Source organism: Scyliorhinus torazame, chromosome 10, assembly GCF_047496885.1.
Source record: "Scyliorhinus torazame isolate Kashiwa2021f chromosome 10, sScyTor2.1, whole genome shotgun sequence".
Classification (NCBI taxonomy): Eukaryota; Metazoa; Chordata; class Chondrichthyes; order Carcharhiniformes; family Scyliorhinidae; genus Scyliorhinus; species Scyliorhinus torazame.
Genome location: NC_092716.1, coordinates 251,791,496 through 251,816,654, shown reverse-complemented (window position 1 = coordinate 251,816,654; position 25,159 = coordinate 251,791,496). Strand labels below are relative to the sequence as shown.

The following is a 25,159-nucleotide window of genomic DNA, read 5'->3' as shown; positions in this document are numbered from 1 at the left end:
CAGCTCATGCGCTTAATTATTCATCCTCTCGCCTTAATTTGAACAAACTGGGAAGATCCCAATTTCTTTTGATGCTGGATGTTGACTCATCGGGTGTCAAGCAGTGATGTTTCAATTTCCACTTCTACTTGGTGTGAAATTACAGCATCGGTTTCCATTTTTTTATTTCAGAAGCTTTTCCACAGGAACGGAACGATGCATTTATATGGAGAGCATTACAGCGTGTGCTCTCTTTCTTATTTTCCCCACTCACTCGCCCCTAGGCACGTTCAACTCCGTAAAGCTATGAGGTTCTCTTCCTATGTATCGCTACACATGGTGTGTTGGGTGTTCTGGATCACATACAGGTCACCAACACTTGAAGTAGTGCAACACTATTTTATTAAAAGGTTAACCATTTAAACATACTTGAACTATGGGTAAATACGATACTAGCTTTAACTAAAGACCTTTGCCTTGTCCTAACCAGTTGATGCACTCAGCACATGGTGAATGTCTGTGTTGCAGGCTGTGAGCTCTGTGCTCCTAGCTAGCTGCTACTCGAATGAGCAGGAATTCTGATGCCCCCTGTCTTTATAGTGCGTGTGCTCTCACTGGTGATTGGCTGCGGTGTTGTGTATGTTGATTGGTCCCACTGTGTGTCCATCAGTGTGTGTCTGCACCATGATATACTGGTGTATATTATGACAACACATGCTTGACTTTAATCTAGAATGGTAAAAAACGGATAGAGCAACACATATATTTTCCTTCCGTTATAAAAAACATTCTACTGATGGCAAAAAAGAATTCATGCTCCATGCTGGAATATTCATGTTGCACCCCAACTATGCCCATGATTTAGGGCTGACCAAATTTTCATCACACCTGACTGGCAAAATAGTGTGCAGGACAGCCATTTCTGAAACTCAGTGCCTGTTCTTGTTTCAGCCTGATTAACGGACTCCTTTAAACTATGAATTAGTGAGGGGCACTGTGGTTAGCATTGCTGCCTCACGGCGCCGAGGACTCGGGTTCGATCCCGGCTCTGGGTCACTGTCCGTATGGAGTTTGCACATTCTCCCCCATGTCTGTGTGGGTCTCACCCCCACAACCCAAAGATGTGCAGAGTAGATGAATTGGCCACGCTAAATTGCCCACTTAATTGGAAAAAAAATTGGATACTCTAAATTAAACTCTGAATTAGATCTTTCGAAGAAAATCAACATTTTAAAAAGCAACTTTTGTTACAGATTTTAAGTTGCTGAATTTAATACCCACACGAATAGCTGATCAGTGTGAATGCATTTTCAAATCCCAAATATCTTTTTTTCCCTGAGGCAAATGTTTAATCAAATGTTCATTTTGTTCGGTTTGTTTTTGCAAATTCAGTGGGGGGTGGAGGAGAGCTAATATGACTCGATATTTCTTGAGCTGAAGATTTGTTTTTTAGATAGAAGGTAAAATTCAAAGAATATTAAGAGGGAAATTTAATGATTTAGTCCTGCAATCCTCTTGCCAAGTGAGCAGTAATAATAATAATAATTTAATAATAGCAGCCAGACCAACGGGTGACCAACGGGTACCACCTCTGCATCAAAGTTGCCTGGGGATCTGGCTGGCATCAAGCACGTGTTTGCCTCGGGGAAGCAGATGATGGTTGTCTGCAGTCGGGGAGGGCGGGGGGGGGGGGTGGGGGGTGGGAGATGGTTAAAATTCAAACATTTCATCCTTGACATTCAACTCAAACTGGACCCAAGTGTGATTGGTTTGGATCTGCACTAATTTTCTTTGGAACTTGCCCAGACTTTCAGACATTTGGTGACGCAAGGCATCAGGATAGATCTCTTTCCGCAACTAAATCAAGTTTGAATGTGATCCATTGTGATGAAATCAAAGTCCCTTCTCCCTGACACATCCATTTGGCTCAGGTTAAGTACGTTTTAGGCAGCCTCCAGTTATGTTTCTATTGGGTACAACTCCACGAAGCTCCTGGGCACAGTTCCACACTGCAGCTCCTTTCCACCAGAAAGACAAATTGGGAGAGCTGGTGTGAGAAATTTAAAATGTCAGTCTTGTGCATTCCAGTGTGCTTCCTTTGATGATGGGACTTTGTACTGTATTGTGTTGGTATGAGTGCTGTTTTCAAACTCACAGAATTCTGAGATTGTTTTTGCATTGATTCTGTACATTTGCTGAGTGTTATGAACTTCTGCGGGGTTGTGGTTACATGGGGTTATCAATCACACGTGGACAAGGTTAATTGTTGGGGAATTTCGTACACACCTGATACAGCTCACAATGAAAGCCCTGTTAAAAGACATTTTACAGCATCTTGTAAAACTCGAGAGTGGAAAGTTTAATTTCCCCCGGCTCGAACCTGACTACAACCTACAGCACACCTACTTTCATGCCAAAATTGTGTCCTAAGGACCTGAAAGACTTTGGATAACTTGGATAAAATGCTGTAGACATTGGAGGGACTGGAGGATTCCGCCGGTAGCCAATGACGAGGCTGCCCTCACCACCCGAAAATCCTCTCCGGATCGGTTGACTTGAAATGCCCTATTCCTTGAGTGACAACGTTTACTTCCTCTTCAGAGTTTTCTTAATCACTACCTTTTACCGCCAATCAGTAATACAGACTGATGTGATTGGAATTTTGCACCTCCATTTTCGGAATCAAAGTATGGTACATTATTGGCTCTATGAACTTGTTGTTTTTCTCAAACATCTGTGGATGCAGAACCACTGCAGGGTTCTGTGGTGATATGCATCACTGTAAATACACAGGGGGTTAATGCAAATACACTAAGACTAGATGAACACTAGAGGGAGCACCAGAGACATCATGACACACAGACATTCAACCAATAGGTCAGTAAGATAGGACACGACCAATGGGCAGTCAAGACACACACACAGGTGACACTACCACAAGGGGGCTACCCATATATAAGGACACAGCACACATGCTCAGTCTCTTTCCACTTAGTGAGTACAGACAGGATTGATTGAAACACATCACACCCACCACGTGGATTGTAGCAGACTGGTTAGTTAGTCTGAGTAGCTATAGCAGGATTAACAGTAGAGTCGAATCCAAGTAGGAGAATCATTAACAGTTTAATAAATGTGTTAAAGCTATCTCCAAGTCTGAACCTTCCTTTGTCAGAGTGCACATCAAGGGAGCAGCTTATGCTACATTAAGAGCATAACAAAACAGGTTCTCCATCCACCGACCCATTAACTTTCAAAAGTGATTGATTGCCAATTACATTACCCCCCCCCCCCCCACCGCTATCCGCATCCTGATTAACTGAGGCCACGCTGTCGGGTATCCTTTCCTTCAGAGCACGCCTGCTCTGGAACCTTCTTTCACGTGGAGGAAATGGCAGCGGGTTTACTGCAAGAGGCTGCAGCAAGTTACTTTTCAAGTCTAACCTCACTTTCTAACTCCAGGTTGCGATCTCCTTTCTTGGCCTTGGAAGAATTACATGCCAATTGTTCAAATAGTGACGGGTCCATTCAGTAACAACGGTTTATCATCACTTCATATTCAGTCCCAAAATCAAAGTCAAAACTCTCGTCTGATTCCTCCTCCCAGCCATGGTAACAGCTGTTTACCAGTACCTCATCATTTGAACCAAAATTGAAGTCAAGACCCTGGTCTGACTCTTCATCTTTATGGACACCTTCAGTCTCAAAATGCTCAGGAGCTGGTTCACTATCTCTTGTCATGTCATATGTGATCAACAGCTATCAACATATCCTTCCTTGAGTCATTCACAGCCTAACTCCCACATGCTCTATTGTTGGTATCTTAGGGACTAACTGATAGTTCTTTCAGACTCTCTGTAACCATGGGTGAAGCTACAACCTTCAATCCCACTAAATAATTCCCCAAACGTAAGTCTCCTCCTTCCACTGGGAATTCCTTAACCACTCCCAACAACTACTGGGCCTGACACTAAATCACAATCCAATTGTACTTTATATAATGGAACCGGGATACAACTTCCTCCCGTCCCATTCACAAATATCTCCGCTTTCGCTGAGCTTTCTGGACAAAAACCAAATCCTTCTCCAGCACAAAGAATTTTAGTCGCCCTTGCGCCCCTTTAAAATTGTTACGCGTTTGGCTACATCAGACGAGGACAATGGGGTGGCCTTCCCCGTGGACACAAAACTGGCATATCTTTCACCTGCCTCATTCCTTGTACCTGCTCCCACAGCAGTGTGTACCTCGGGTCTCCTCAGTCCAGTCAACACTTCAGTCCGCACCGTAGTATTCTTCATGCCCATCTATTAACCCTTTCAGGTTCTGCAAGGGTCTGTCCCGACTGCCGTTTCAAATTCCAAAATGTTTGCCTCTATGCTTTAGGAACCAAATTGTATGCATCTGGAATAGCCTTTTTTATCATCTCATAATCCTAAAATGACTGCTCTGACAAGGCAGCATTAACTCCCTGTGCTCGTCTCAACAACGGAGTCTGCAGGGGTAATGTCCACTTTGCTTCTGGTCACTCCATTTGGGTTGCTATTTTCTCAGAAGCTCTGAAGAACATTTCTACTTCCTGCACTTCAAATTTTGGGGGAGGCTGTATAAAGTTAAATACATCACCACTGAGTTCCGTTCCAGGACTAGGCTCCCTTCTACACTCTGGCAGCTTCCCATCTATTTCCAGTACCCTGAGCTGGAAGCGCCTCTCACTTTCTCTTTATCTTTCCTCTCATTTTCTAGCTTCATCACTTCCATTTCCAATTCTTTCTCTTTTTGCTTTTGCTGCATTTCCATCTCTCTTGCTGCCGTACTATTTCTCTCTCTTTTCGCTGCATTTCTATTTCTGTTCGTTTTAATTCCCTTTTTCGTGCTCCAACTGCAACTGAACTCTCTCCAACTCCATTTCTCCACCAAACGATGTCACTGAGGCTGCACTAGTCCTCCGGCTCCCCTGTGCTCCGATGCACCTCCATCAAATTTAAATGTTCAACAATCACTTCAATTACCTCCCCCTTCTTAGCTCTAGTTGCTGTAACCAATTATAATTCCCTCGCCAGTTCAATTAGAGGGTCTTTGTGGAGCTCCTCTAAATAGACAAGTTAAGTCTTCCACCTGAAGAAAATGTTGTGCAACTTCCACAGCCATCCTGTTTAATCACTGCAAACCAGGGCCGGCATTCTGCAAAAACGCGGTTAAGTGTTGACGCCTCTAGACCCAGCGATTCCGTGGCCCACAAGGGGCCCGCATGGTGCCAGAGTGCTCCGCGCTGCTCCAGCTGCCTTACGTTGCCCTGCACTGCTGGCCGCGGGTCCTCACATGTGCGCGGCAGCCGCTTCCGCCCCGGCGTCGCACAACACGGCGGAACCACACAGCGGGTCCGCGTGCAAGAAGATAGGCCCCCCACCAGATCGCATGTGCCCGCTGATCGATGGCCCCCGATCACGGGCCTGGCCGTCGTGGAGGCCCGCCCGGAGACTGATTTCGCCCCCGCCCCCCACCTGGACGACCACCTCAGCCGCAACGCCAAGCTCCTGCCGGGTGGAACCATACATGAACAATGCTGGTGGGAATTTGGCCGGTCGACCACGAAGAATCGCCGCGGAGGCCTCTTTCAGCGACCCCCGACCGGCACCTCGTCGACCGCGCCGCGCGCAACTGTCGCCGATTCTCTGGTCGCCGGAGAATCGCGTTGCGGCTTCGGACCTGATCGCGGGTCTGAGGCCCCATTCTCCGCCCCCGCGCCTAGCGTCACTTCGGTGCGATGGCTCGGAGAATCCCTGCCCTGGTGTCTCTTTATTCTTTACGTTGTAACCCAAATCTGCCGTCTTAACGTTTCAAATCCCAAATGAGAACCCAATTTATGTTCTGACACCCTGGGCTAGTGTGCAGTCAATTCCAGCCCCACGTGCCCCAGAGTCCCAACATAAGTTAATTAACTAATTATGCATATCTAGTTCCTGAGATCTTTGACCCTTGACTGCCCCAATGACTGACTGGCACCAGATTTGTAACTGACATACAAAAACAATTTTTGTAATATCACAGCAATAGAGATGCGATTATCATAGGATATTGGCCAGCTAATCTCTTAATCCCCCCCTCCCCTGTAAAATGATGGAATAAAGAGAGGTGATTGCCCTTCCTGCTGATATCGAAGTAGTTGTAGCCAGCTATCGCCCCAGAACACAAGAGTGTTGAAATCTCCAATCTTCCGGCATGCGCAGTCAATCAGAACTCTCAGGTTGTAAGAATTCTTCTGGGAAGTCATACTTACTTTTATTAATTTGAACCTTCAACCAAAGAACCAGCTCCAGGCCTGTGTGTTGCCAGCTTCCCCAGAATGTCTAACAGGCTTTCCACAATAAGAGCAGAGTTCCCCACATGAGATTTTAAAAAGGTTTTTTTCCGAAATCGCTGGTTTGCCAGAATTTGATGTTGGACTGACCTTCCTTCGAGGGCAATCTGACTGTAGAAGAGATATTTACCCTTCCCCCCCCTTTTCGGGACAGATAAAACCCAAAGCCTTCGTCATCTCTATCCAAAACGAAACGACTGAAGCAAACACATCGTCTCACATCTGGAATGAACAGCATCAATCCGCATCGAGGGTTAGTTAAGACCATGAATTTGAAGTAGTTGGTTGGCTGCCAGACAAGTCCATCAAGATGAGTCATCTTTAGACCAAACCAAGCAGCCCATCTCACCAGGGCAGGGGGGGTGGGTGGGGGGGGGGGGGGGGGTCCTGAGGCCAGACCAAGTAGCACCTGCCAGGGGTGTCGAGTTTTTTTTAAAATAAAGGGGCAGTCCACCTGAAAGCCAAAAGTCCCAGCAACAGCCTCGGCGCAAACCGTTATGAAGGCAAAAAATAACAGAAACTGCAAAGGAAAGGACAGACAAGGATTTACGCGAGGATCCTTACACTTTTTAAAATTGATATAAAATTATTTTCTGTACATTATGGGCAGAATTTAATTCCCCCTCCACAGCCAGGAGCAGACTGGGAGGTGCTGTAAGGGGTGATGACAGGTGTTGAATGATGGCGGATGTCTAGGGTGGAGTTCCCATTGCCCTCCAGAGTCCCCCAATTAATGGCCACTTAAAGAATTCATCCCACCGCAGTGGGAACATACGTCACGTGGGGAGGTTACCCAAGAAACGCTGGTGGTCTTCCTACACATCGGGGAGGTGGGGCTCTCCTGATCAGCCATGGCAGCCTGGGCAGCACGGTAGCATAGTGGTTAGCACAGTTGCTTCACAGCTCCAGGGTCCCAGGTTTGATTCCCGGCTGGGTCACTGTCTGTGCGGAGTCTCCATGTCCTCCCCGTGTCTGCGTGAGTTTCCTCCGGGTGCTCTGGTTTACTCCCACAGTCGAAAGATGTGCGGCTTAGGTGGATTGGCCATGCTAAATTGCCCTTCGTGTCCAAAAAATGTTAAGTGGGGGTTACTGGGTTCTGGGGATAGGGTAGCTACATGGGCTTCAGTAAGGGCCAGTGCAGACTCGATGGGCCGAATGGCCTCCTTCTGCACTGTAAATTCTATGATTCTGGTCCCCAGATACCCTTGAGATCAAGGACCCATCCTGATGAATGAAACACTCCCTATGCTGAACCGTGACCACCTTGCCATGAGCTCCCTGACTGACCCTGCTGAATCCAAACATGCTCCAAGTCCTCCTTCACAGATGCTACTCCTGGGTGGGTACATTACCAGCAGTGGCCATCACATCTGGTGGTGCCTGCCCTCTATTTCATTGGCAGCTCTTAGAGGCACGATCCCCACACTTAAAGACATGGAAACTGATATGACATTGTGTTAATGTCCTGATTGACGTTGCCTTCCATTGGGGTTCCAGCCAATGGCCATGGTGGGATTAATCTAGACTTTCCAGACTGGGCCAGCACTGTGGCTGTGAAATTCAGCCCTATGTGTGCGGTTAGTAAAAGTGGATAGTTATACATGAATAGGGTGGGAATAGAGGGATATGGACCCCGGAAGAGTAGAAGATTTTAGTACAGACGGGCAGCATGGTCGGCGCAGGCTTTGAGGGCTGAAGGGCCTGCTCCTGTGCTGTACATTTCTTTGTTTGTCATCGGTTCTGCAATTGAACTTTGTTGATTTTTCACTGTATTCCAATTGTGATTACTGTCCCAACACCCTGGGGTAGCGTGCGGTCAATTCCAGCCCCACTTGACCCAGAGTCACAACACATTGGCTGAGTCCAATAAACTGCAGTCACCAGATTTGTAGCTGTAACGGGCAGTATGGTAGCACAAGTGGATAGCACTGTGGCTTCACAGCGCCAGGGTCCCAGGTTCCATTCCCCGCTGGGTCAATGTCTGTGCGGCATCTGCACGTTCTCCCCGTTGTAGTGTTATTCACCCTGGGGTAACACGGACTGCAACACGATGCAGATAAACGATAAAGCATACACCAAACGTAGGCATTGGTTCAATAAGATTCATTGAACTTCGGTAACGAAGCACACAGCTGCCTGTGGATTGACTCTCTACTACTCTAAGTAAACTAACTCTTAACTATCTAGACCAGGCAAGCTCTGAGCCACGTGTAGAAGGTGCTAACTGATATATACACCCTGACTGTCACTACAGTTGTCACCAGTGGAAAGAGGCGGAGTGCTGATGCCTCGTGTGTTTTATAGTTGGAAGCCCCCCTCTGGTGTTCTGTCTGGTGATTGGTTGTGTTCTGTTCTGTATGTTGATTGGCTCACCTGGTTGTCTGTCACTGCCTGCTTTTACCTCATGATGAGCATGGGTGCATATTATGACACCCGTGTCTGCGTGGGTTTCCTCCGGGTTCTCCGGTTTCATCCCACAGTCCAAAGACGTGCAGCTTAGGTGGATTGGCCATGCTAAATTGCCCCCAGTGTCCAAAAAGGTTAGCGGGTGTATTGATTTACGGGGACAGGGTGGAAGTGAGGGCGTAAATGGATTGGTGCAGACTCGATGGGCCAAATGGCCTCCTTCTGCATTGTATGTTCTATGTAACACAAGTAACCTTTTATTTTGTACAGTATTACAATTAAACTGACAGAAAAATATAACTGACTAATATCTCTCCCTCTCTTTGCATTAATGCACATTAGAGCAACAGGGAACCGAAACATCCTGCATACGCATACTCATTCTCCTCCCCCCAATCAGACAAATATGTACCAAAGATTGATGAGCCCAGACGAGACAATGATAACCCAAGGTGGATTAGCAAACAAATTAAAAGTGGCATCACAAGGAAATTGAACTGCTACCAATTCTGCAGCGGTAACTTGAAAGAATTCAGGAGGATAAGAAAATGCAGAGCCAAGTTAAAGGGTTATCAGAGGACAACGAGAGACTTAGCCAGATGAAGGGCGCCAAAGGTTAACTGTGACAGTAAAACATTTAGTTCCTGACAGTGAGAGAAAAGAGAAGTATAAAAGATGCGAAGAGAATGAAAGGGACGATTGAGCATTGGGCAGTTAATGTTCTGAATAATTTCCCGCTCCCGAATCTCCACAACGAGCAACCTGCCCACCCACCGCAACGAGGAAAATGCAAGATCAACGGGTCTGGTGCAAATGGTAAAACGGGTTCAAAACCAGCAAATCACCAGCGAGAAATGACACATTTTTTCCAGTGCGCTGAATGATCTTCGTCATGAGATTGATGAGGGATTGACAATCGTTTTGGAGGAAGCAGAGTACAGGGGTGGAGCGGGGGGTGGGGGGAATTTGATGTGCATCATAGGAAACAATAGCTAGTATAGCATGATGCCTGACCAATGGACTGCAAGACGAGTACCGCGTCCAGTTCGAAGGAGGTGAGGGTCCTTGAAAGGGTGCGGAAGGAGGTGAGGGTCCTTGAGACAGTACAGGGACAATTGATCAGAATGATTCCAAGGTGGGGGGGGGATTTTAGTTACAAGGTTATTCTGGAAGCAAAAGAGTTTAAGATGTTAGAGAGGTGTGCAAGATTTGAGAGAGTTGCATAAGGTAGACAAAGAAAAGCATTTCCCATCAGTTCATTGTACAAGGACCAAGGGACACAGATTTAAGGTTTGGGGGGGATGTTAAAAAAAAACTTTTTTTATGCAGTGGATGATCATGACCCTGGATTTTTTTTGCCTACAAGGGCGGTGGAAGTAGAGAAGATGTGTGATTTCAAAAGGAAATTGAGTGGACACTTGGAGGTGGGCTACAGAGATAGAGTGGGAGAATGGGGACTGGCTAGATTTCTCCACAGAACCGGAATGATGGGCTGAATGAACGCTTTCTGTGCCATAATAAGTGGATGGCTCTGGCTAAACAGCTGGCTTGCGATGCAGAACAATGCCAGCAGCGCGAGTTCAATTCCCGTACCGGCCGCCCCGAACAGGCGCCGGAATGTGGCAACGAGGGGCTTTTCACAGTAACTTCATTGAAGCCTTGTGACAATAAGCGATTATTATTATCATTATTATTGTTACTTGTTTTGAGGAGGTAAAACGTCACAATTGGCCAATGGAAAATCCTGCTACGTTTCAAACCTGGACTTCCAAAAGGCATTTGACTAAGTCTCACATGAAAGTCTATTAATCAAACTGAGGCTGTGGTAATTGAGATTAAACTGCCAAAATGCACAAAGAAATGTCCTGAAAGACTGCCCTTTAAATTAGTTATTTTAAATTTGTCCACGGAGTCTGGAAATCGCTGGCAAGGCCAACATTACTTTTCTGATCCTTCCCTGGTTGCCCTTGAGAAGGTGGTGCTGAGCTATATTTTGAACTGCTGCGGTCTCTTGCGTTTCAAGTACCCCCACAGTGCTGCTGGGACGGACGTTCCAGGATTTTGACCCAGCAACAGTGAAAGAATGGCGACAATAGTTCCAAGTCAGGATGCTGAGTGGTTTGGAGGGGAACTTACAGCTGCTGTTTATGTCTGTGATCTGGGGACACGGCTGTCCTTTTATTATAAAATAATGACCCGGACTCCGAAGCTCAATGCAACCTGGTCCAAATGGCTGAGTGGGTAAAAGTATCTCAAAATTGAGAGCGAAACGTGCAAAGTAAGTTTGTTGGCAGATGAATGACAGGAGAAATTTGGTCAGGCAGAAGCACAAACTAACCACAGGAAAGAAACTTCAATGATTTGTGTTCCCCGTGAATTGCACTGAAATTGCAAAGGGTGTAGATTACTTTTTTAAAAACCTTATATTTGTGTCGTCCCTTTCTGATGTGCCATCAATCAACACAAGACGAGTAGTGAATGAAACTGAGGCTTTAGTAAGCTAAACAGAAAGCCTCCTGGCCTCTGACCCCGAACAGGGGCAGGGCTGGAGGTCAGCCACCTTTATACCGAGCCCGAGGGGAGGCGGAGGCATCAGGCAGTGGTTTACCACAATACATGTAATACATGTGGCTACCGCAAACTGCCGGCTCAAAGTGGAGAGGATCTCCAGGAAGATCGCGCATATAGACACTGACATTAAGTTTCTACAAAGATGCAAAAAGCAGACGAGATCCCGAAAGGGCTACAGATCACAAAACCACTCAAGTCGACTTACAACACAGACTACGCTGAGAGACTCTGCGTCACACCTCTCTCACACTCCTCAACCACCTCGTACGCCAGCTCCACAGCAGACAACGCAACCTGGAAACCAAGATAGAGGCCATATTCTCAACTTGCGCTCAGGATGCAGCAGACCAGCTGCGGAACACCGCCAAACAGATGAGACAACAATACTATGCCACCTATATGCACACCAAGAACAGGAAGCTTGGGAAACTCGGCATCACCACCAGCATCAACCAAGCCACCCCCGGTACCACAGTAGAAAACAATACAGGGAAATCTATTATCAACTTGTCGGACTACACCCTTCAACCAGACAAAATCGAAGTCCTCAGCAGAGGGCTCAATTTCTGCACCACCACCAAAATGGACCTCATCGGTCTCGCGGCAGACACGGAGGAATTCATCAGGCGAATGAGGCTCCGGGAATTCTTCCACAGACCCCAAGAGGCCGAACCCAAGGAGACTACCAATGAACCGGAACAGAGATCTGCGGTGCGGCAACCGAAGAGGAAAGAGTCGAATTGGACCCCTCCGGAAGGCCGCTGCTTTAGACTCGACATGTATGCTCAAGCCGTCAGGAGTCGTGTCAATGCCAGATTCATCAGTCGCATTCACAAGACAGCCCCGAACGGAACCCAAGCACAACGCAATGCCATCTCAAGACCAACTGCAACATCGTCATCAAACCAGCAGACAAAGGAGGGGCCACTGTCATACTGAACAGAACGGACTACTGCAAAGAAGTATACCGACAACTCAACAACCGGGAACACTACAGGCACGCAGATCCGACCAAGGAACACATCCGCCAACTCAACAGACTGATTAAGACCTTGGATCCAGACCTTCAGAGCACCCTACGTGCTCTCATCCCATGTACACCCCGCATTGGAGATCTATACTGCCTCCCGAAAATACACAAGGCCAACACACCAGGCCGTCCTATCATTTCAGGCAATGGGACCCTGTGTGAGAACCTCTCTGGCTACATCGAGGGCATCTTGAAACCCATCATAAAAGTTACGCCCAGCTTCTGTCGCGACACAACGGACTTCCTACAGAAACTCAGCACCCGTGGACCAGTTGAACCAGGAACATTCCTCATCACGATGGACATCTCGGCACTCTACACCAGCATCCCCCATGACGATGGCATTGCTGCAACAGCCTCAGTACTCAACACCGACAACTGCCAATCTCCAGACGCAATTCTGCAACTCATCTGCTTCATTCTGGATCACAACGTCTTGACCTTCGACAACAAGTTCTTCATCCAGATGCACGGAACAGCCATGGGGACCAAATTCGCACCTCAATATGCCAACATCTTCATGCACAAGTTTGAACAAGACCTCCTCACCGCACAGGACCTTCAACCGACATTATACACCAGATATATCGATGACATTTTTTTCCTTTGGACCCACGGCGAAGAATCACTGAAAAGACTACACAATGACATCAATAAGTTCCATCCCACCATCAGACTCACCATGGGCCACTGTCCAAAATCAGTTGCATTCTTGGACACACTCATCTCCATCAAGGACCGTCACCTTAGCACTTCGCTTTACCGCAAGCCCACGGATAACCTCACGATGCTCCATTTCTCCAGCTTCCACCCTAAACACATTAAAGAAGCCATCCCCTATGGACAAGCTCTCCGTCTACACAGGATCTGCTCAGATGAGGAGGGGCGTAACAGACATCTACAGACACTGAAAGATGCCCTCGTAAGAACGGGATATGGCGCTCGACTCATCGATCGACAGTTCCAACGAGCCACAGCAAAAAACCGCACCGACCTCCTCAGAAGACAAACACAGGACACAACCGATAGAGTCCCCTTCGTCGTCCAGTACTCTCCCGAAGCGGAGAAACTATGACATCTTCTTCGCAGCCTTCAACACGTCATCGATGAAGATGAACATCTTGCAAAGGTAATCCCCATACCCCCACTACTTGCCTTCAAACAACCGCGTAACCTCAAACAAACCATTGTTTGCAGCAAACTACCCTGCCTTCAGAACAGCGACCACGACACCACACAACCCTGCCATGGCAATCTCTGCAAGACGTGCCAGATCATCGACATGGATACCACCATTACATGTGAGAACACCACCCACCAGGTACGCAGTACATACTCGTGCGACTCGGCTAACGTTGTCTACCTCATACGCTGCCGGAAAGGATGCCCCGAAGCTTGTTACATTGGCGAGACCATGCAGACGCTGCGACAACGAATGAACGGACATCGCGTGACAATCACCAGGCAGGAATGGTCCCTTCCAGTCGGGGAACACTTCAGCAGTCAAGGGCATTCAGCCTCTGATCTCCGGGTAAGCGTTCTCCAAGGCGGCCTTCAGGACGCACGACAACGCAGAATCGCCGAGCAGAAACTTATAGCCAAGTTCCGCACACATGAATGCGGCCTCAACCGGGACCTGGGATTCATGTCGCATTACATTCACCCCCCCCCCACCATCTGGCCTGGGCTTGCAAAATCCTACCAACTGTTCTGGCTTGAGACAATTCACCTCTTTAACCTGGGGTTACCCCTATCACTGGATCTGTAAAAACTTAATTACCTGTAAATGCTCACATTCAAAGTATCATCTTGCATCTTTGACTTTGTCTATATATATGTTTCTGGAACATACCTCTTCATACACCTGAGGAAGGAGCAGCGCTCCGAAAGCTAGTGATATCGAAACAAACCTGTTGGACTTTAACCTGGTGTAAGACTTCTTACATGTAATACAGTAACAGTTTACCACAATACATATAATATACTAACAGTGGTTTACCACATTCACCCCCCGTTTAAAAAAGAGCCCAGCGGAGGTGAGGTGGACTTAAAGGTCGAGTCTGTCGAGGGCTTTGACCTTCAGCCGCGATCGCCTCAGTCCCGGCTGTGGTGTGGGCACCAGTGTCGAGACCTGAGCGTCCGGGGGCGTGTTGTCCTCTTCTTCACCCAGTAGTTGAGTCGGTGGAGGGGCGGGGGTGGTGGTGATGGTCGCCGGTTGGCCTGCGGGTGCCAGTTCTTGAAGTAGCTAGGTAGTGGTGGAGGGAAATGGTGTAGGGGCGGGGGTGGTGGTGGTCGCTGGATAACCTGCAGGTGCCAAATCCCGGAGGGGGACTGTGTCCTGTCGCCCGTCATGATGTGCCACGTAGGCATAATGTGGGTTGGCATGGAGGAGTAGGACCTTCTCGACGAGGGGATCCGATTTATGACTCCTCGCATGCTTCTGGAGGAGGACGGGCCCTGGGACTGTCAGCCAGGACGGGAGCGAGACCCCTGAGGTGGACTTCCTAGGGAAGGCAAACATACGTTTGTGAGGGGCCTCATTGGTGGCAGTGCACAGGAGCGACCGGATGGAGTGGAGCGCTTCGGGAAGGACCTCCTGCCAGCGGGAGACTGGGAGACATCTAGACCGTAGGGCCAGGAGGACGGCCTTCCAGACCGTCGCGTTCTCTCTCTCCATCTGTCCGTTTCCCCGGGGGTTATAGCTGGTCGTCCTGCTCGAGGCGATGCTCTTGCTGAGCAGGAACTGACGCAACTCGTCGCTGATGAAGGAGGAATCCCCATCGCTATGGATGTAGGTGGGGAAACCGAATAAGGTGAAGAGACTGTGCAGGGCCTTGATGACGGTGGCAGAGGTCATGTCAGGGCACGGGATGGCAAAGGAGAATCGTGAGTACTCATCAATAACGTTGAGGAAGTACACGTTACGGTCAGTGCAGGGAGGGGCCCTTTGAAGTCAATGCTGAGGCACTCAAAGGGGCAGGAGTCCTTTACCAGATGCGCTCTGTCGGGCAGGCAGACCTGGCAGTCCCTGGTCATGGTCCTGACCTCCTAGATGGAATAAGGCAGGTTGCGAGCCTTGATAAAATGAAAGAAACGGGTGACGCCCGGGTGACAGAGGTCATTGTGGAGGGCCCGAAGTCGGTCTACTTGTGCGCTGGCACATGTACCGCGGGAGAGGGCATCTGGGGGCTCATTGAGCTTCCCAGGTCGGTACAAGGTCTCATAGTTGTGGGTGGAGAGTTCGATCCTCCACCTCAGAATCTTGTCTTTCTTGATTTTGCCCCGCTGTGTATTGTTAAACATGAAGGCAACTGACTGTTGGTCAGCGAGGAGAGTGAATCGCCTGCCGGCCAGGTAATGCCTCCAATGTCCACAGCTTCTACAATGGCCTGGGCTTCCTTTTCGACGGAGGAGTGTCGAATTTCGGAGGCATGGAGGCTTCGGGAGAAGAAAGCCACGGGCCTGCCCGCCTGGTTAGCGGCCAGGGCAAAGTCCGACGCATCGCTCTCCACCTGGAACGGAATGGACTTGTCCACGGTGTACATCGCGGCTTTGGCAATATCTGCCTTGATGCGGTTAAAGGTCAGGTGGGCCTCAGCCGTCGGGGAAAAATGGTAGATTTAATGAGTGGGTGGGCCTTGTCCGCATAACTGGGGACCCACTGTGCATAATAAGAGAAGAACCCCAGCCATCTCTTCAGGGTCTTGGGACAGTGGGGGAGGGGGAGTTCCAGGAGGTGGCGAGTGCGGTCAGAGTCGGGCCCTGGGACTCCGTTTTCCACTACGTAGCCAAGGATGGCTAGGCGGGTTGTGCAGAAAACGCATTTCTCCTTATTGTATGTGAGGTTAAGGAGCTTGGCGGTGTGGAGGAATTTTTGGAGGTTTGCGTTATTGTCCTGCTGGTCATGGCCGCAGATGGTGACATTATCTAAGTACGGGAACGTGGCCCGCAGCCCATACTGGTCAACCATTCGGTCCATTTCTCGCTGGAAGACCGAGACCCCATTGGTGACGCCAAAGGGGACCCTGAGGAAATGGTAGAGGTGGCCATCTGCCTCAAAAGCAGTGTATTGGCGGTCCACCAGGCGGATAGGGAGCTGGTGGTACGCGGACTTCAAGTTGACTGTGGAGAAGACTTGATACTGCGCAATCTGATTGACCATGTCAGATATGCGGTGGAGAAGGTACGCATCGAGCTGCGTGTACTGGTTGATGGTCTGACTGTAGTCGATGACCATCCGGTGCTTCTTCCCAGTCTTGACGACCACTACTTGGGCTCTCCAGGGGCTGGTATTAGCCTCAATGATCCCCTCTCGTAGGAGTCGCTGGACCTCCGACCTGATAATGGCCCTGTCCCGGGCACTGTATCGTCTGCTCCTAATGGCGACGGGCTTACAGTCCGGGGTGAGGTTAGCGAAGAGCGAGGGTGGGTCGCGAGGCTACAGACGGTGAGGTGGCGGGGGGGGGGGGGGGCAGGGGTCCACCGAACTTTAAGGTAAGGCTTTGGAGGTGGCACTGGAAGTTGAGGCCCAGTAATAGGGCAGCGCAGAGATGGGGGAGGACGTAGAGCTTAAAGCTAGTGTACTCTACGCCTTGTACTGAAAGGGTCGCGACACAGTACCCCCGGATTGCTACGGAATGTGATCCGGAAGCCAGGGAGATTTTCTGGGTCGTGGGAATAATTGGGGCGGGAGCAGTGCCTTACCGTATCTGGGTGGATAAAGCTGTCTGTGCTCCCGGAGTCGAAGAGGCAGGCCGTCTCGTGCCCATTGATCCGGACGGTCATCGTGGATTTCGTGAGTTGGCGAGGTAGACACTGATCGAGTGTGATGGAGGCGAGCTTCGGAAGGTGGTGGGTGGGCCGGTCGGAGGTAGCGGTAGCCAGTGTACGACCGGGTGAGCAGGGGTCCCGGGAGGTGGCGGAGCAGTTCCAAGATGGCGGTCCCCATGGGTCGTACGTGGTGGGTGGCCTCGGAGGTGGCATCAGAGATGGCAGCCCCCATGGGTCGCGAGTGGCGGGTGGAGTACAATATGGCGGCGAAGATGGCGGCCCCCACAGGTCGCACATGACGGGTGGCAGCGAAGATGGCCCACGAATCGCACATGGCGGGTGGTGTGGCAGATGGGGGAGGTCCCGACAGGCAGCTCTGCTGGGCCTAGGAACTTTAGGGACAGGTCGGGCCTGGCAGACTTGGGCGAAGTGGCCCTTCCTCCCACACCCGTTGCAAATCGCGTTCCGTGCAGGGCAGCGTTGTCTGGGGTGCTTACCCTGGCTGCAAAAGTAGCATTTCGGGCTTCCGGCGTTGACGGGCAGATGAGTGGCACAGGCTTGTGCTGCACTCGAGTCGGGTGATGGCGGCGCCCACGACGTCCACGAGGGTGCCGTGTGGTCGGAGGTGTAGGCCTCCATGTTCTGGAAAGCCACTTCCAGCGAGTTTGAGACCTGCACTGTCTCTGGGAGGTCTAGTGTACCCCCTTCTCGCAAGCGCTGGCGGATGTAATTGGATTTAATGCCCGCGACATAGGCGTTCCTGATCAGCAGCTCCGTGTGTTGGACAGCCGATACCGCCTGGCAAGCACAGGTCCGGCCGAGTACCCGCAAGGCACGCAGGAATTCGACTTGTGATCCTCCGGGGCGTTGTCGCCTCGGGGCAAGGAGGTGCCTGGCGTACACCTCGTTTACTGTCTACGTACTGTCCCTTCAGCAGCATTATCGCCTCCGTATACGAGGGGGCGCCTCTGATAAGAAGAAAAACTTGCGTGCTCACCCGTGCGTTGAGAGGTCGGTGACGTCTTCGGTGGAGGATCGAAGGTAAGCTTCGAAGCAGCTTAGCCAGTGCTCGAATGTTGCAGTGGCGTCGGCTGCCTGTGGGTCCAGCTCCAGGCGATCAGGCTTGAGCGATTAATTCATCTTAAAAGATTTGCTTATTAAATTGACGTGCACCAATCAACACAAGACGAGTCGTGAACAAAACTGAGGCTTTACTAAGCTAAACAGAAAGCCTCCTGGCCTCTGATCCCGAACTGGGGCAGGGCCGGAGGTCAGCCACCTTTATGCTGAGCCCGAGGGGAGCCATCAAGCAGTGGTTTACCACAATACATGATTCAAAGATAACCGGTGAAGGATATTTCTAACAAAAAGGCAAATTTCACTTTAAGTAGTCAATAGAGTAAAGATATGCCTCACATAGTTACAATCACTTGCTTTACTTCCCACACAAATATGGGACCAGGTGGCATATAACATTCCTTCAAACCTGGCCTCTGCTATGTAGGGTATCTCATTTACCACTCCATCATTTCAGCCCCTGAGTTCCCCTGCATCAGCATCTGTATTCCATCCAAAATCGCTGGACGCTTTCTACACTGTCTATGAACCCTCTCTCACTCAGGTCACAACAGTCCTGATGGCACAGAATCTCCGGAGACTCCCTTCTCCAACCCTTCAAATAGGGCGGCACGGTAGCACAGTGGTTAGCACGTGGCTTCACAGCTCCAGAGTCCCAGGTTCGATTCCCGGCTTGGGTCACTGTCTGTGCACAATCTGCACGTTCTCCCGTGTCTGTGTGGGTTTCCACCGGGTGCTCCGGTTTCCTCCCACAGTTCAAAGATGTGCGGGTTAGGTGGATTGGCGATGATAAATTGCCCTTAGTGTTCAAAACGGCTTAGGCTGGGGTACTGGGTTACGGGGATGGAGTGGAGATGTGGGCTTAGGTAGGGTGCTCCAAAGGCCGGTGCTGACTCAATGGGCTGAATGGCCTCCTACGGCACTGTAAAATTCTATAAAATGGTTGGACTCTGGCAATATTGAAACAACAGCAATCACTCTTGTCCACGTCGCAATTCCTTGCCTTTCCTATCTTCAGCTCTCTGCTCTATTCACCGAGACCAGCTTGAACACGAGGATCGGTTTGAAGACTGCCAGAAAAATCTTCCATTAAGAAAGCACCTTGCTTGTTTCCTCTAAACATGGATTCTCATTATGTTCTGAACTGCCAACCAGAAAACGCTGGCTGATTCGATTCCAGCTTTTTAGTCGTTCATCCACAAACTGGGGTCATATCCACATTTCTTGGAACCGAATGATGCCAAAATCAGGAAACCAATTATCTCTCATTCAGAATACTCTGCAGCCTACTTTGGCCTTAAAGGGACATTGCATTAAAAAATACAAGCTTTTCCCAGAACGTGGATCATCACACAAGGAGACCAAACTATGCATCGAGAGATTGCGCGAACAGCAATGAGATAAATGGCGAATAGATATTTATCAAAAGATTCACCCAAATTTAAAAAAATTCCCCGATCTTCAAATCGTGGCCATTCAAGAGGGCAAACAGGACTTAACATTTCACCTGATATACCTCTGATTGTGCATATATCTCATCTCTCAGTTGGGATAACGAGGAGCATGAACCAGTCTCATCGTGAATCGGCAGCCAATTTTTCACCACGCGCAATTTCCTTCCCGGTCGTGGTATAAAGGTGGCCGACCTCCGGCCCTGCCCCAGTTCGGGATCAGAGGCCAGGAGACTTTCTGTTCAGCTTATTAAAGCCTACGTAGTAGCCTTTCAAATTCCTTGTGAAGCAAAATGCCAATTCACTCTTAGCCCCCTTTTCACTGTGGGCGTGAATGACTTGCGCCTCAAATGTGCTTTTTGAAGTGAGGTTTGAGCCCACAATCTTCCGAATCAGAGAGGAAGCTATCACTGAGTCAAGGTTGGATCAATGATGCAAAGGTACAGTTGAAGGGCTGACAATGGAGTAGGGACAATGGACCAAATGGACTACCTCGGTGCTAGGTTTTTTGTTCCTACTTAGAGTTAAGATTAAAGACTGATGTTTTAAATATTTTCAGAACCTTTTAAGAAGCTGCGGCGGGATTCTCTGCCGGCAGGATTCTCTGTTTTGCCAGCGCCCGGGGGTTTCCCGACGATATGGAAAACCCCATTGACCGTCCGTCGTAACAGAGAATCCCACCGGCGGTCGGACAGAAATGTGGCGAGGCGGGAATCCAGCCCCAGCCCAGGTCTATGTACTATCTGCTCAAAATAAGTTACCAAAGAAATGCAAAGAGATATTTTGCTGTTTCAGTACTGGACTGTTTCTTTCTGAAATAAAAATCTTGCCTCCAGCTTGCAACAGAGTTTCCCTTGTTGACATTAATGTTTCTTCATCTGATTGAAATGGGCTTTATAACTTGAGCGCAATGCATAAAACAATGGTTTGATAAGAATACTGACAGTGTTGACAATATTTTTGATTTACCAGACAGTTGCCTGATTAAAATTGAGCCGAGTGTCATTCTCCACACAATGCAGGCAAGTTCCATTCATCTGATGCCCACTATTACAACAATAAATAAAGAACAAAGAAAAGTACAGCACAGGAACAGGCCCTTCGGCCCTCCAAGCCTGTGCCGACCATGCTGCCCGTCTAAACTAAAATCTTCTGCACTTCTGGGGTCCGTATCCCTCTATTCCCATCCTATTCATGTATTTGTCAAGATGCCCCTTAAACTTCACTATCGTCCCTGCTTCCACCACCTCCTCTGGCAGCGAGTTCCAGGCACCACTACCCTCTGTAAAAAAACTTGCCTCGTACATCTCCTCTAAACCTTGCCTCTCGCATCTTAAACAATGCCCCCTAGTAATTGACCCCTCTACCCTGGGAAAAAGCCTCTGACTATCCACTCTATGTATGCCCTTCATTATTTTGTAGACCTCTATCAGGTCACCCCTCAACCTCCATCGTTCCAGTGAGAACAAACCGAGTTTATTCAACCTCTCCTCATAGCTAATGCCCTCCATACCAGGCAACATCCTGGTAAATCTCGTCTGCACCCTCTCTAAAGCCTCCACATCCTTCTGGTAGTGTGATGACCAGAATTGAACACTATACTCCAAGTGTGGCCTAACTAAGGTTCTATACAGCTGCAACATGTCTTGCCAATTTTTATACTCAGTGCCCCGGCCAATAAAGGCACGCATGCCGTATGCCCTCTTGACTACCTTCTCCACCTATGTTGCCCCTTTCAGTGACCTGTGGACCTGTGCACCTAGATCTCTCTGACTGTCAATACTCTTGAGGGTTCTACCTTGAGGGCAGCACGGTAGCCTTGTGGATAGCACAATTGCTTCACAGCTCCAGGGTCCCAGGTTCGATTCCGGCTTGGGTCACTGTCTGTGCGGAGTCTGCACATCCTCCCCGTGTGTGCGTGGGTTTCCTCCGGGTGCTCCGGTTTCCTGCCACAGTCCAAAGATGTGCAGGTTAGGTGGATTGGCCATGATAAATTGCCCTTAGTGTCCAAAATTGCCTTTAGTGTTGGGTGGGGTTACTGGGTTATGGGGATAGGGTGGAGGTGTTGACCTTGGGTAGGGTGCTCTTCCAAGAGCCGGTGCAGACTCGATGGGCCAAATGACCTCCTTCTGCACTGTAAATTCTATGAATCTATGATTCACTGTATATTCCCCACCTGCATTAGACCTTCCAAAATGCATTACCGTGGGGAAAAAACATGACAAATCATAAAAGCAAGGCATTAACAATCTGAAGCGGTTGCAGTTTCAAGACCTTTAAATGGGAAGTGGTTTTTACAATGGCACCTTCCATTTTGCAGACATTGCAACGTGCTTGGGAAAGGCAGGCTCACTGTACGGTGCCCTCTGCAATCTTCTGATTGCAATCCAGTTACATTTATAAGGCAAAATGAATAATAGTGTTCAATATAATTTATAGAGATATATAATAATATAATCTTTATTGTCACAAGTAGGCTTACATTTACACTGCAAAAGCACTGTGAACAGCCCCTAGTCGCGCCACACTGGTGCCTGTTCGGGTACCCAGAATGTCCAAATTACCAAATATACATATGTAAACTGCCGGAAGATCTCACTCAGTGTTGTAAAACTATCTCCCCTCTGGCTCACTTTGAATGTGTTTTCCAATGGGACACAACTTTTGAGCGCAACACTTTAACTGCATGAACATTGTTAGGAATTATTGGAATGCAAGGGAAAACCCTCATTGCAATATTTGTTTCAAATCATAACCTTCACCATGCAATGAATGCTGTTGCAGAAGAGTCATCAACTCCAGCATTCACGGAACTGCAAGTATACCGGGGTAAAAAAGGAAACCGAATGGGCATCAATGGAAGCTCTGCACAGATTGTTTTGTCATGGTATTATAGCCCTCATGTGAATCTCGGGCAGCTGGCTTCTTCCTGCCTGTTAACTTCAATTAAATTCAAGTAATCTGGGTGGAATCCAACAAGAAAAAATAACCTTGGAATTCCTGTATTAAAGCGAAGAATAGAAACTGAACACTCATGGACACGAGAACCATAACTGCTCCAGGTTGTCGTTACCCACTTGTTGCACAGTCTCATCCAGTAGGAGAAAATATCTACAAATCGTGGTTTAATAAAGGAGTCCACACTGGTTAAGAATAAAGAACTTGGATCATTTAGTTACGTATACTACTCCCGGTAAATCCCTACTGGGTCTCCCCACTGGGTCGGTGCCTTACTGTCCAAGCTTTTATATATAGCTGAAGGGAGTTCCCTTGTTCTTCAGTTAAGAGCTGATACTCCGTGAGAACCATGTGGAAGATATCATTCCAACCCCTTGGGTACTGTGCGGAATAAGACACATGGGTTGTGTTGGAGGAAGACATATCGAGAAACACGGCCTAGGAGTTGGAATATGTTGCGTCTGTTATTTATGTGGAATGCAGGTACTTGAAGGTCCAATGTATCATGAAACTTAGACATGTTCTGTCCGTACCAGGAGGGCCCGTATCTCAAATAGGTTAAGGAGCTACAGAGTTGGCTATGATGCTCATCTGAAACTTACCTGAAGCCCAGGGTCTTTCAATTCCTGTTCCCTCATCAAATTCAAACTGAGATTAAGCCTGACATGAATTCCATGCATGAATGACGAATTTAGCATTTTCTCTGCTTAACCTGCAAGGTTAACTGTCATTTACTTTTGCTACCATCTCTCATTGAGTGCCCAACACCAAAATCCAGGTCGCAACTAATTAATTTTCCCACCAAATACCCGGATAAATTGAAACCAGAGAATCCCCCCGAACTCCACCCATCTCCATGCCGACAAGGCATGCTCTGGGAAGTCCTCAAACAGACTTTTAGGTGAAATATCCCTCAATTGAAATTCATTGCCTGATCAGATGAGATGGATTTTACAAACCTTAAGTTAACATGGCCCAACTTTTCAAGAAATGTGACCCATTCTTTGAATTGTAATTAACTCAGTCGGGTTTGAGTTGCATTCACATCAGAGATTTACCAGTTTCCCGCAAGTTTTCTAAAATTAAGTTGCAGCTTTCGGAATTAATGTTTATATTCTAAATTTCAAATATATAAATAAAGGATTAAATATTTCTGTCAATCACAATACCGTAGTTAAGAACATTTTACAAATTCAGTCTCCAGCTCTTCATTTTGAAATGAATTTCCTGATTAATGGGAAATGCATCTCAAATGACTCGAACCGTAACCCAAAGTTAGTGATGCAAAAGTATTTGAAGAGCACAGTGTCCAGAACTATGATGGTGAAACTGTCGGGGCTCACTGCTATGTGTAAAACTAGCAACCACTACTTGTGCAGTTAAAAGTGTAAATTTAGAAACTTCTGTCAATGAGATCCTGCTTCTTCCTGAACGATTTCAGTCTTTCCAGATTCAGTCAACGCAGAATTAGCAGTTTGTCACTAAACTTCAACTTTTCACACACCAATCTAGCTGCAAAGCCATGGAAAACATTGTTGACTGAGGTGTAGCTTTTTATGGCATACTAAATCATAATTTTGATAGCCTCTCCGATCCTGCAAAACCGAATTTGCATTTAGGTTTATTTTTACTGCAATTGTTTGTGTGCTTGTTTGTGATATTTCAAGCATGTGTCCGTCCCAGTCTTTATTTCACCTTTTATAAAATGATTAAAAATGAATTATAATCCATGCTGTTTACTTTCTGTTTTTTTTGTTGGTGAGAATTTTTCAACCTAATTGGCTACTCAGTCTGTTTGATTACCTCACACTTCTGGGACACGGCAGTTTCCCTATTAATGCTGTCAAATTGAAAGTTATGCCAGAATAGTGCAAATGGATCTGCGCCTCAAATGTGCTTTTTGAAGTGAGGTTTGAGCCCACAATCTTCCGAATCAGAGAGGAAGCTATCACTGAGTCAAGGTTGGATCAATGATGCAAAGGTACAGTTGAAGGGCTGACAATGGAGTAGGGACAATGGACCAAATGGACTACCTCGGTGCTAGGTTTTTTGTTCCTACTTAGAGTTAAGATTAAAGACTGATGTTTTAAATATTTTCAGAACCTTTTAAGAAGCTGCGGCGGGATTCTCTGCCGGCAGGATTCTCTGTTTTGCCAGCGCCCGGGGGTTTCCCGACGATATGGAAAACCCCATTGACCGTCCGTCGTAACAGAGAATCCCACCGGCGGTCGGACAGAAATGTGGCGAGGCGGGAATCCAGCCCCAGCCCAGGTCTATGTACTATCTGCTCAAAATAAGTTACCAAAGAAATGCAAAGAGATATTTTGCTGTTTCAGTACTGGACTGTTTCTTTCTGAAATAAAAATCTTGCCTCCAGCTTGCAACAGAGTTTCCCTTGTTGACATTAATGTTTCTTCATCTGATTGAAATGGGCTTTATAACTTGAGCGCAATGCATAAAACAATGGTTTGATAAGAATACTGACAGTGTTGACAATATTTTTGATTTACCAGACAGTTGCCTGATTAAAATTGAGCCGAGTGTCATTCTCCACACAA

The 25,159-nt window shown here is 48.0% G+C and overlaps 1 protein-coding gene across 7 annotated transcripts in view; it reads left to right on the top strand.

Moving 5' to 3' along the window:
• LOC140384715 (leucine zipper protein 2-like) overlaps positions 1-25,159 on the top strand; it is a 440,867-nt gene that overhangs the window by 89,989 nt on the left and 325,719 nt on the right. The gene's annotated exons all lie outside the window — the stretch shown is intronic.